This window comes from Chiloscyllium plagiosum, chromosome 24, assembly GCF_004010195.1.
Source record: "Chiloscyllium plagiosum isolate BGI_BamShark_2017 chromosome 24, ASM401019v2, whole genome shotgun sequence".
Taxonomy (NCBI): domain Eukaryota; kingdom Metazoa; phylum Chordata; class Chondrichthyes; order Orectolobiformes; family Hemiscylliidae; genus Chiloscyllium; species Chiloscyllium plagiosum.
The window spans coordinates 10948230-10960848 of NC_057733.1; positions in this window are offsets into that span (position 1 = coordinate 10948230).

A 12619-nucleotide genomic window follows, 5' to 3' on the forward strand; every position below is an offset into this window, starting at 1 on the left:
CACCGCCCAGTGGCAAATGGGCACGCCAATTTACATCCTTAAAAGGGACAAAATTAAAATTCCTGAGGCGGCTCAGGTTGTGGGGCACAGGCTCCTGCGGGAAGTATGGGACCTTGGGGCCAATGTGAAATTCCGTCCGGGCTGGGGTGAGCGCGGACGGGATCCCACCGCACACCTGAGCATCCTCCAACTGGTGCACTACGTCGGGTCCGAGCACCGCCGTTTTAAGGTGTCGGATATTCTTGTTCTGATCTGTCAGTCAGGACTCCCTGATTGGGCAAGATTAACAGTCCCAATCAGAGAACTCATAATCTATGAGATCCACCTGGCTGACCTCATTATGATCACTACAGTGGCTACCAGATAGCACAATTTTAAGCGAGGGGCAGAAGGTTTAGAGGGGATATGAGAGCAAATACTTTAATCAAGAGGGCTATGGGTATCTAGAAGTCACTGCCTAAAGGATAGTGGAGGCAGAAGCCTCAAGACATTTTAGAACTATTTAGATGAACACTTGAAACACCATAGCATACCAGGATATGGGCCAAGCGCTTAAAAATAGGATGAAATAAATGGGTAGATGTTTGATGACTGGTGTGATGGGCCAAAAGGCCTGTTTCAAAGCTTTAAAGGTTCTGACTCTATGCCTTCTCATATTTGTTAAGTGTTTTACTAACACGTGGAGCAGTCTCTACTTTTAACAATCATCACTATTGCTCCACCATAAATACCTCTTACAGCCAGTCTCCTTCCTCTGATCATTTATACTTCTATTTGTAGCAAAATTGTTCTGCTTCAGAAACCAAGGCAGTGACCATATCCTATCCACACTTTATAAGATTTAATTTACACAAGTACACATTATAGTCAAATAAACATTATAGTCAAGCCATGCAACTATAGTTTCTGCCTGGTCCTATATACCCTTTGAAAAATTGTTTTTATTAAATTAACCATTTAACGAGCTGACAGTGTCTTCAATGATCACTTACACAAAAAAGTTATTTTAAAAATTCCCAAATTCACAAAAAGATTGAATTAAAATGCCATTTTGGAGCAACATTTCCCAAATTCATTTTCAACTGCTCAGATGTCCAAAGGCCATGTGTGGCAATAACTTTTGCGTTCAGAAATCAATGCACCAACATTCTGACCTGTGTGTGCAAAAATTCCCAGTGGATGCATGGCTACACAATCTCTCAACACTCAAACCCCTTCAGTGCCCACTGGTTGCAGAAGGCCTCACAAATACCAACGGAAACAGTGTGCTCGCTCTCTACGGACTTCCAGGAGTAGATAAAACTATGAGCGAGAGGCAGGCAGTCAGGTCTAAAGATCATGGCCTCCTGTAGGGACTTGCTTACGACCACTTTGGCTCAGTCAAGGAGCAGACACACATGTGGGTCCTGTTCCTATATATATAGGTCATGAACTATATATTTAGTTAATTAATACAGTTAATGAGCCAAACCTGAATATGACTAAATACTCAGTTAACAGGTCGGTCGTACAATGATATATGTCCTCTTGTTCAATAGCTTATATGATATTTTACCTCATCAGTTTGGTGGTAGGAAGGCCATCAGTCCTGGAGAAACCATTGCTTTAGCACCCACACTGTTACCTTTTTGTGAGCACTTCTCCTGTGAAACAGGGTTTGTACAGTCTCTGCTCCCTTCTCTAAATTACCATATACAAAGCTCAAGAATATACTAAAAAATAATGGAGGTTTTAATGGCTCTCACCATTATTACCCTGAATATTATCAAGCAACTTGTGGTGAGAAAGAGACTCAGAAAGGTATAAATTGTTGGATTTATTATGTATCTCCCCTGTTAGCCTTATCTCATAATTCACTTCTCAATTATACTCCCAACATTGACTTCAAAGTCAAGGTCCTATGGAGCCATCAGTGAGGAGATGTATGTTCCTGCAAGACACTCAACCTCTCTGGAAGGTAGGTGTGACTAGTTTGGTTTGGAACACGTCACTATTAGTGGTCCCTCCTAGATGAAGAAGACGCTCTTCCATTCTCAGGATGAGTCCATTGGTGGTTGTACACTCCAATGCAGCTTCCGCAGACTCTGCCACATTTGGGGCAGAATGTGCTCGTGGGAAGGTGGAGGTGGGGCATGGATAGAGCAGTGTGCTCCTTACGCTGTTTTTGCTTGGCATCTGCTTTTTCCCAATGGGAAGTCTCGAGGTTTCAACGGATGCTGCTCCTCTGTTTTGGATGATCTTGGGCCCAGTGATTCATAGGTATAATGGGATTATGGTTTGAATGGATTGGTTGGATGAAGAGTCTGTTTCCATGCTGTATGACTCTCTGATTCTCTGGGTTCAGAAAGGAACAAAGTGAAGTATGTAGTGTCATTCCTGTAGTTAGTAAGTTGTACTTAGATGTTTCTTAAATATAAACTTCTTAATGTGTATCTCTGTTAATCCAACCTTTCTAGCTCTATTTAATTTTCCATTTTGAATTTGGTTGTAATTCACACTATACCTTGCACTGTTGGTTATTTGTTTCTTTGTCTCTCCTTAAAGCTGTTTAATTAAGAGATAGATTGTTGGCCCTATCATTTGCCAAGGTCTCCAATGTCCCACTGCCCTTGCTGCACCATTAACAGCTCACACCTCCAGCAACCTCCCGTGTGGTACCTTGTTGACTGCAAGTTGAAGGAGCAAAATGAAACAAACACATCTTTCTGGAAGATGCCTCATTCCTGCAAAATCTGAACATTAGTGCACTGGACTTCACTGTCCAGTTTATCTGCTATGAGCAATTCTTGACAACTCAATGAGTGCTCAGCTCATTACTATGTTTCAGAACCATTCGCAGGGTCACAGAGTATCACGACAATTGAGTAATGCACTGTGGCATGAGAAAACTGTGCAGAGTAAACTTACCTATTCCTAACAGTTTGCTAAAAATAAACAGCAATAAAACAATGTATTTAATGCTATTTCTGTAGAAAAAGCTCTGCATGATTTAAAGTAACTTTCTACTTTACAACATTGCCAGTCGGCTTTTAATTGTTGGAGTTCTGGAATGTCTAATAATTGTACATAATTTAGTTGTGCCAGCTAGTACTAAAATGTATATTAATCTGGTCAGCTGTGACTACTGGACATGCACAGATTTCATGCATTTTTTTACAGTAATATATAGCTCAATATTCAGAGTGATATGTAGTAGCTATATAACCAAGACTGAGATTTTTAAAAAATTACATGTAACTCTTAACTTTCCCACTTGACAAGAACACTGTACAATATGTTAAGTCCCAACAACATCTGTTAGTTGCTCATTAGCGGCTCTTTCTGTGCAAGTTCAGTTTCCTTTATCTGATTTCTGAGTTTGGCCTTTATGGCATTGACAATGACTTTCTCATCAGGAATTTGTGCCTCCTTCATGCTGCTACTTAAAGACAGGGAGATTGTGAAAGGGTCCAAGGCCTTATCTTTTCCAGCCAATCAAAACGGACACTCCATAATCTAGCCTGATCCTTTGGGGAAATACTGAAGGGCACTTGCTTTGCTCAGGACGTTGCCTTTCTAATGAGATATTAAACTGCCTTTGCGTTGCAGTGATTCAAGTGGATATTACAATCCTCTGGTAGGAGTAAACAATTTTCACACTGTCTCGACTAATATCCCTCTGCAAAGGAAATCTCTCCTCTATTTATGATTCAATAATTCTATCATCTCAAGTAACTGCACCTTAAGACAAACCATTGGTCATAAAGTCCCCTCAGAAAACCTGGCCACTTTCCCCTAGTTAACCTTGGTTTATGTCCTGGGAATGGTTTATAGGCCTTCCCTAACAGTAGGTGTACCATTGGGCAGCATTAACAAAACATGCCTGGAGCTTCTAAAATGTTTATATAATAATTGTATTGCAGTTTAATCTCCATTTATTAGATTCCCTACAGTGTGGAAACAGGCCCTTCAGCCCAACAAGTCTATACCGACCCTCTGAAAAGTAACCCACTCAGATCCATTTCCCTCTAACTAACACATCGAACACTATGGGCAATTTAGCATGGCCATTTCACCTGACCTGCACATCTTTGGACTGTGGGAGGAAACCCACACAGACACAGAGAGAATGTGCAAACTCCACACCGACAGTCGCCCAAGGTTGGAATTGAACCTGGGTTCCTGGCACTGTAAGGCAGCAGTGCTAACCATTGAGCTACCATGCTGCACCTTGACTGAGTATTCAAATTTTAGATCAGAGTGGTGCTGGAAAAGCATTGCAGATCAGGCAGCATCCGAGGAACAGGAAAATCGACGTTGTGGGCAAAAGCCCTTCATCAGGATGAAAAATAAGCGAGTTACATATCTTAGATCATAAGTAGGATCTCACTATAAGCAGCAAGGAAACATTCTAATCTGTTTCCTAAAGCTATCTCTGCATAGGTACTCAGTTCCAAAGCAAGTTCACTCCAATCTCAACTTTTTAAGCTTTAATTAACTGACTCTATACAGCTTTCTTTTTCTTTGGACTGACAAAACAGTTTTACAGCTCCTTTCTGATTCCATTAACATGAACATTTCCTGATGGCCTAAACTGTTTCAGCTATAACAACTTTAAGATTTCTATCGAAACTCCCCTGAATTAGAACTAAAATAATTCAGCAATGATGACTTGTTCCCCTGAAATCAAAGCTTGATTCTCCTGCTAGGTCAACTTGTTCTCTTTTCTGAACTGAACTCCTAATGCTTCTGAAGTAGATCAAAAGCTAAAGGAAATGACTTTCTCATCTATTAACACTACCAGCATACTGGAGTCACATGTTTTAAGTCACCATTTCAAATGACTTTCTCACCTGCTTAACATTATTACCTTTGCACAACTGACACAAATCCATCCACCTCTATTTCAAAATGCAAATCATGAACTAAAATCAATACAATACACCTGTCATCTCATTTTCATAGTTAATGATAATGATCCACTGGGGAAACAGTGATCATAACACCAATAACACACTAGGGAAACAGTGACCATAACACCAATGAGTTCCATGTTAAGTTTTCAAGTGGCAGACTTCAGTCACATATAAATATGTAACAAAAACAGTCCATTAAAATAAACAAAAGACAACAAGAACAATACAGCACCTAATCAAGATCAATTTGGGAAGTTAACAACATTAGGTTAAAACTTGCAATATCAAATAAGAGGTACTTTAGAAATCAAGAAAGCACCACCAAAAATTGATGTGAAAGATGGATTATCAAAGCAAACTAACTGGAAACAGATTTCTTAAAAAATGAAAGCTTTTATATGTCTGTAAAAAAGGAAGAGAGTAACTAAAGTTAACATTGGTCCCTTAGAAATAGTGCTAAGGGAATGGATCATGGGAAATAAGGCAATAGCAGAAACATTGAACAATATTTTGTGACTATCTTAGCAATAAAAGACATAAGTTTCACAGCAGAAATAGACTGTAACCCTGGGGTTGAAAGAAAAATAAAATTCTATCAATAGGGACACAACTGTTGGAGAAGCCGAAGGAATTAAAATCTGATAAATCTCCAGGATATGATGGTCTATATCCTAGGGTTCCAAAAGTGAAGATTGTACAACTATTGGATGTCTTGGCTATGACTTTCAAAAATTCCTTAGTTTTTGGGGAAGTATCCAATCAGATTTTGAGTTAACAACCATTACACTACATTTCAAGAAAGTAGGAGAGAAAATGGAATGAGTTAACATATTATCAGTTATTGACAAAATACAAGAACCTCTTAGTAAGGAAATGTATTCATTCAAGGCAATTTGTGATTAAATCAAGTCAACATGGTTTTTCCAAATAGAAATCCTCTGTGACAAATTCATTTGAGGTTCTTTGAGGATATATCTAGAAGGATGGATAAAGGACAATCAGTAGATATAGTGTACTGAATCTCCAAAAGGCATGCAATAAGGTATGACAAAAAAAAACACAAAATAAGGACACACTGAGTTGGGGTAATAGATTAGCTTGGATAAAGGATTGGTAATGAACAGCAAGCAGAGATTTAGTATAAACGTGGCAAGCAGTATATAGCAGAGTGGTGCAATTATCAGTGTTGGTTCTTCAGCTGTTTATGATCTACATTGATGGAATGGATGAAGAAACAGAATAAGGACTCTCAGTCTGCAGATGAAAGAAAGTTAGGTGGATAGGGAAACTCGGGGGGGACACAGAAAGGATGCAAAGAGATACAGACAGGTTAAGTGAGTGGGCAAAAATTGGGACTGGAAAATAATGTTGAGACGTTTAAAGTTATTTACCTTGATCACAATGCAAAAAATGCAAAACTTGCAAATGTAGAAGTTTATAAAGACTTGAGTGTTCATATAAGGAATATCAATCATCAACATGCAGTTATAGTAAATAACTGGGAAAACAAATAGCATGTTGCTGTTATTGCAAGGGTAATGGAGTACAGGGATTTTTTGTTAAGAATTTTGATAAATTATATTAAGTTTTGGTGAGACTACATCTGGCATAGCGTGTGCAGTTTTGATTTCACATTTGTGAAAAAGTGTATCTATGTTGGAGACAGTACAGTGAAGGCTCACTTCATTGTTCCTTGAAATGTGTGAATTGTCCTGTGATGAGAGATTGAGTCAATTGGAACTATATTCTCTGGAGTTCAGAAGAATAAAAGGTAATCTCACTGAGACAAACAAAATTGTGAAGCGTAGATATTGAGAGATTCTTTCTGCTAATCTAGGAATCGAAAACACAAGGTGCACAGTCTTGGGACAAGGGGCTGATAATTTAGAACTGTGAAGCAGAGAAACTATTTCACTCAAGATATTGTGCACATTTGGAATTCTCTACACTGTGTATGTTCCATCATTGAATACACTTAAGGCCATGATACAAAATATTTTCAACTCACAGGAAACCAAGGATTATGGGTGAAATAATTCCACAGAGGCCGGTACTCCGTCACCAAGACACCCCTTATTTACGCGTGAAGTGTCCTCGACACTGATACACCTCAGAGACTGCTCTGAGAGTGAACAGAATCTTTGACACTCCTGTTTATTTTTTTGAATTTTATTAAACAATTAACATTAACAGCTGTATACAGAGAAACATCAATTTACAAAGGAGAGGAGCAGCAAAGCCAGGCCCCAAACCCTATTGTTCAACCAGTTTACAGGGAAATGAGGACAAACCTCAAATCCTAGTTTCAAACATTACAAAAACAGTAAGTGACATTTGTACATATAAGACAGTCCAATTACATTAAAAAAAAATGCATACAAATGCAGACCCCTAGAAACCCAGCAAGTACTCCCGTCCCTCCCACCTTCGGCCACTCTAAGGCAGCCCTCCCCTACGCACATTATGTTTCTCAGTCCACTTCATGCCCCTTCCAGTTCTCCATCCGCCCTGACACACCTTCCAACCACCTCTAGGACAGCCCATCCTGCCTCCCCGACCCCCAAACACAAGAACGACAGCGGTCAGGAAGGCCTACCCACCTTCCAGCTTCCCTAACCGCCCTTAGCACCTTTCGGCCATCTCTAGGACAGCCCGCCCAAGTACCCGCCTGGGGTGAGAGCGCTGAGGACGGCCTACCCACCTTATGGCTCTCTGTCTGCCCCACGTACCATAGGGCCCTCACACACCCCATTGTGCCATGTGAACTGCCCTGACACCTTCCAGCCGCCTCTACGCCATCCCAACCCCTTCCCTGGGATGATAGCGCGCAGGCCAGCCCACAAGCCTTCCGGATCTCGGCCTGTCCCTACACACCTTCTGGCTCTCGGCCACTCTGACACACCTTCCAACCACCTCTAGGACAGCCCGTCCCGATTACCCCTTCTCGGGATGACAGCACTCAGAATGGCCAACCCACTTTCTGGCTCTTGGCGCAGGCGGCATCGGGGTGTTCTACCCACCCTCTGGCTTTCCGGACAGCCTACCAACCTTCAGGTTTACAGAACGCCCTACCCAGCCATGGGCTCTCAGGGTGACAGCTTTCAGGATGACCCTTGAACCTCCCAGCTCACGGTAAGGCCTGCCAGACCCAGGGACACACAAGACAGTGCAGGTGATAAACCCAACAGCCAACAAGACAGTCAATTACCAACAAACAGAGTCCTTTCTGGTATACAGAGTCAATTATCATTAACAGTTCTTCTTCAAAATATAGATTACATTCCCAGGAACAGAGTCCACTCCAGTATACAAAGTGCATTGTCAGAAATGGTGTCCACTCCAAACTGCAGAGTCCATTGTTAAAAACCGAGGGCAGAGTCCACTCCTGAAGGCAGCAAATGCACACCTCCCAGCACACAAGTGTTCAGTCTTTGCAGAGGCCTCATCCCAGGGCAAGGCCTTCCCACAGGAACAGCTCATCTATTCAGATGTATTTTCTCACAAGGGCTCAGTCCAAAACCAAAAAAAATGAAGACACATACAAAAAACAATGAAAACTAGAGTCCAAGGGCTAAGCCCTATCACTAAAATCAACATTGTCCTTTTCTCAAAAGTAAAAGAGAAAAGAGTAACACACAGGCTGTAACCAGCCAGTGAAACAGCAATCTCCTAATGAGAACTGAGTTACACCTGAAACACATTGATTGTGTGGATCAGGCAGTTTAGAAATCAGTCCTCACTAAAAAAGGAATACTAGCTAACAAACGGGCTAAATAATTCAGCCAGTTCAGGAATCAGGTTTCCCACCAAAACAAACAGAAACTAACAGCATCAGTACACGTTAGATGTGGGCAGCTAGCTCAGAGTCAGTCCCCTCCCTGACACAAATTGGAGAGTCCTGGACGCTGATCCACTTCCCTCAGAATCACTGACACTCCTATTCATTTCTTTTTTCTCAGAGTGAACAGAACCCCGGCACTCCTGTTTATTTATTTTTTATTCTTTTACCCCCACACCACCGCCTAACTAAGGTAGTGCTTATTTTTCCCCCGCACCCATGTTGTGTGTGTGCAGATGTGAGACACAAGGTGAACAAGTCTTTATTCGATTTCCACCACCAGGAAGAAAAGAAACATCCAATTGGCCAGTGACAAGCTGTGCCCTTCACATCAAAGGGCAGACACTCCTGTTCATATCTGTCAGCCAGAGCTCCCTGATTGAACCAGATTAACAGCCCAAATCAGGGAACTCATTTGTTCGAGGCTGACCTTGTTACAATTACAATATCCCTCCCTCTGAGTCTGAAGACATAGGCTAGTTCTTTTTCTTGTAGCTCCTCCTGTGGTGTTTTAGCACCGAGTTAGATTCAATCAACTCTGCTTCTACTACGGATATATGTGATACGCAGCAGCTTGCCTCTTGGGCTGGGCACGTCACGGAAGAAATTCATTCTATTCTTCAGGCGGCCAACGTGTTGAGGCAGCGACACCCGCCTTATCCATCTCAGAATCCAAGGTTTCTTCAATGCTTGACAGAAAGGGAGAACCCATGGGTTCAACCAGCGTTTCCAACTATACTGGAGAGCCGGACATGTTTTACTTCCACCACATTTGTGAGTTTGCAGCTTTCATATGGTCTACATGCTTGTTCAGGACGGTCGCTCACAACTGAACTTTATACCTCAATGGACCTGACCTTGCATCGACCATGCCTCTTACCCATGTAAGGGTATTAGATTTAGAGCCCAGCGCAGAATTTGGCTCAAAGTTATGTGTGGCACAGCTTTGTCACCTTTAAGTGCACCTAGCAGGATTTTGTGGTCCATTAATGGTACAAATTTATATCTGTAAAGGTATTGGTGGAAGTTCCTGAATCCAAATATGACTGCAAAACCTTCCTTTCTTTATCTGGGCGTATTTATGCTCTGCATTAGCCAACATCCTGGAAGCATATAGTATTGGGCCACCAATGAACTAATACTACCACAATGCCCTACAGGGAGTCATATCACATGTCAATACCAGATCTCACTTGGCATCATAGTGTGCCAACACCTTAGAGAATGATAGCTGTTTCTTCACTTGCCTGAAAGCTATGGTTTGACTATGTGACCATTTCTAAGGCTGACCATTTTTTTAAGAGTTGATGCCAAGATGATAGGATAGAGGCCATGGTACGGATGAACTTTCCATAACAATTCTCCAGGCCAATTAAAGAGCTAAGGAATGGTACTGACATGGCAGCCAGGGCACCTTTCATACGCCTCACTTCATCTTCCAGCGGGTGTAACCTGGTCTTCTTGACTCTATAGCCCAACTAGATCTCTTTGGGTGCCTGGAACACATTTTCTTCCCCCTTTCTAAGGCATACATCCTCCTGGGAGAAATATTTAAGGGCTATGTCCAAATTCTCCAAGTGCTCCTTATTGGCCTTCCCTGTTATTAGCACATCATCTTGATAAATGGCAAACTGGGTAGACCTCATAAAATATTATCCATCATCTGCTGAAAAATTGTAAAAGCTGACCATATCCCAAATGGCAGTCACGTGTATTGGTACAAATGCTTATGGGTATTAATTGTTACACGATACAATGGCACAGTGATCAGCACTGCTGCCTCACAGCGCCAGAGACCTGGGTTCAATTCCCGCCTCGGGCAACTGTGTGGAGTTTCACATTCTGCCTGTGTCTGCGTGGGTTTCCTCCAGGTGCTACGGTTTCCTCCCACAGTGCAAAGATGTGCAGGTTAGGTGAATTGGCCATGCTAAATTGCCCGTAGTGTTAGGTGAATGTAGGGGGCTGGGTGGGTTGCTCTTCGGTGGGTCGATGTGGACTTGTTGGGCTGAAGCGCCTGTTTCCACACTGTAAAAAATCTAATCTAATCTTCTGGGAATCCTCAACTAACCGCAATTATAGGTATGCATGGCTCATGACTGGCTTTATGAAAGACGCCCACCCTGTCAGCTTTGTGTATAAATCCTCTGTGAGGGATTGAGTATTTATCTAGCTGTGAAAGGTGATTTCCTGTTCATTGAAAATCCCCACAAAGGCGAACCAACTATCAGGCTTCATAATTGGTTTGAGCAGTACTGTCCATTCCACAGAACTGGACTGGTTTGATGATTCCTTCACTTTCCAACTTCCTGATTACTGCCTCGACTTTGTATTTCACTTATGTGTTTATAAAATAATTAAATAAATTGTCTGCTTAACATCAAATAGTTTGACCAGTCACATTGCATCTGGAACACGGCACGTCACATCGACCTTTAAAATAAGAAAGCGTTAGGGTTTAGGCTACCTTCTTAAAATATTTTGAGGGGATCTGGTCTGGTCCGAAACAGTAGGTGTCATCAGCTGATAGTTGACTCACAAGCATTCATTTGCAGTCTTTGGGGAAACGACATCGAAGTCAAGATCATGAGGATAGTAACCATCTTCTGACACTATCTTTTCAAAACTGTATATAAATGCAGTTGCTCTATCACAAAACCCTATAAGGAACCCTTTCCCCCTCATATCCCATTCTCATGATTGTTTTCACAAAGGGCTACTCAAAATAAATCTCAAATATGTCTTCGGCTTTAAAGTATCAGCCCCATGCTGTAATGTACTTTCCGTAATACTTATAGCTCTGATAATGTGATGGGTCAGATGACATGAATGGAATCTTGATGAACCACACAGTGTCTGATTCACAGCACACAGCTAGCTTTGCCTGAGCCTGAGACCTCATTCTCATCATGTTTATAATGAGCAGAGTTTCTGAAGCAGTTGTCAAAAAAACATGGAAAGGGTTGGCAAGCAAGGTTGAATGGTTATAGCATTCAACAACTTATTAGAAAGTATTCACGGATTAAAATATATTTTGCTCATTTTTGCAATTTCAGCCAGAAAAATGTGGTGAAGACTTGCATTTGTACTCTGAGGAGCAGTCATGCCAAACTCAAAGTGTTAACTTTGTTCCCTTCTCCACAGATCTGCTGAGTTTCACCAGCACTTTGTGTTTCTTACAGATTTCTAGCATCCTTCTTATGTTACTTCTATTGCATTTGTATTGTGCCTTTCTTAACCTCAGGATATCATAAAGAGCTTCACACTCAGTGAAGGATTTTTAAAAAAAGTGTAGTCACTGTTGTATAATGTATGTAAAAACAGTCGTCAATTTGCACACAGCAAGATTCTAGGAGAAAGTGAGGACTGCAGATGCTGGAGATCAGAGCTGAAAAATGTGTTGCTGGAAAAGCGCAGCAGGTCAGGCAGCATCCAAGGAGCAGGAGAATCGACATTTCGGGCATGAACCCTTCTTCAGGAATGAGGAGGGTGTGTTAAGCAGGCTAAGATAAAAGGTAGGGAGCAGGGACTTGGCAGTAGGGTGTTGGGAATTCGATAGATGGAAGGAGGTTAAGGTGAGGGTGATAGATCGGAGAGGGGGTGGGGGCGGAGAGGTCAGGAAGAAGATTGCAGGTTAGGAAGGTGGTGCTGAGTTCGAGGGTTGGGACTGGGACAAGGTGGGAGGAGGGTAAATGAGGAAACTGGAGAAATCTGAATTCATCCCTTGTGGTTGGAGTGTTCCTAGGTGGAAGATGAGGCGCTCTTCCTCCAGCCGTCATGTTGCTATGGTCTGGCGATGGAGGAGTCCAAGGACCTGCATGTCCTTGGTGGAGTGGGAGGGGGAGTTGAAGTGTTGAGCCATGGGGTGGTTGGGTTGGTTGGTCCGGGT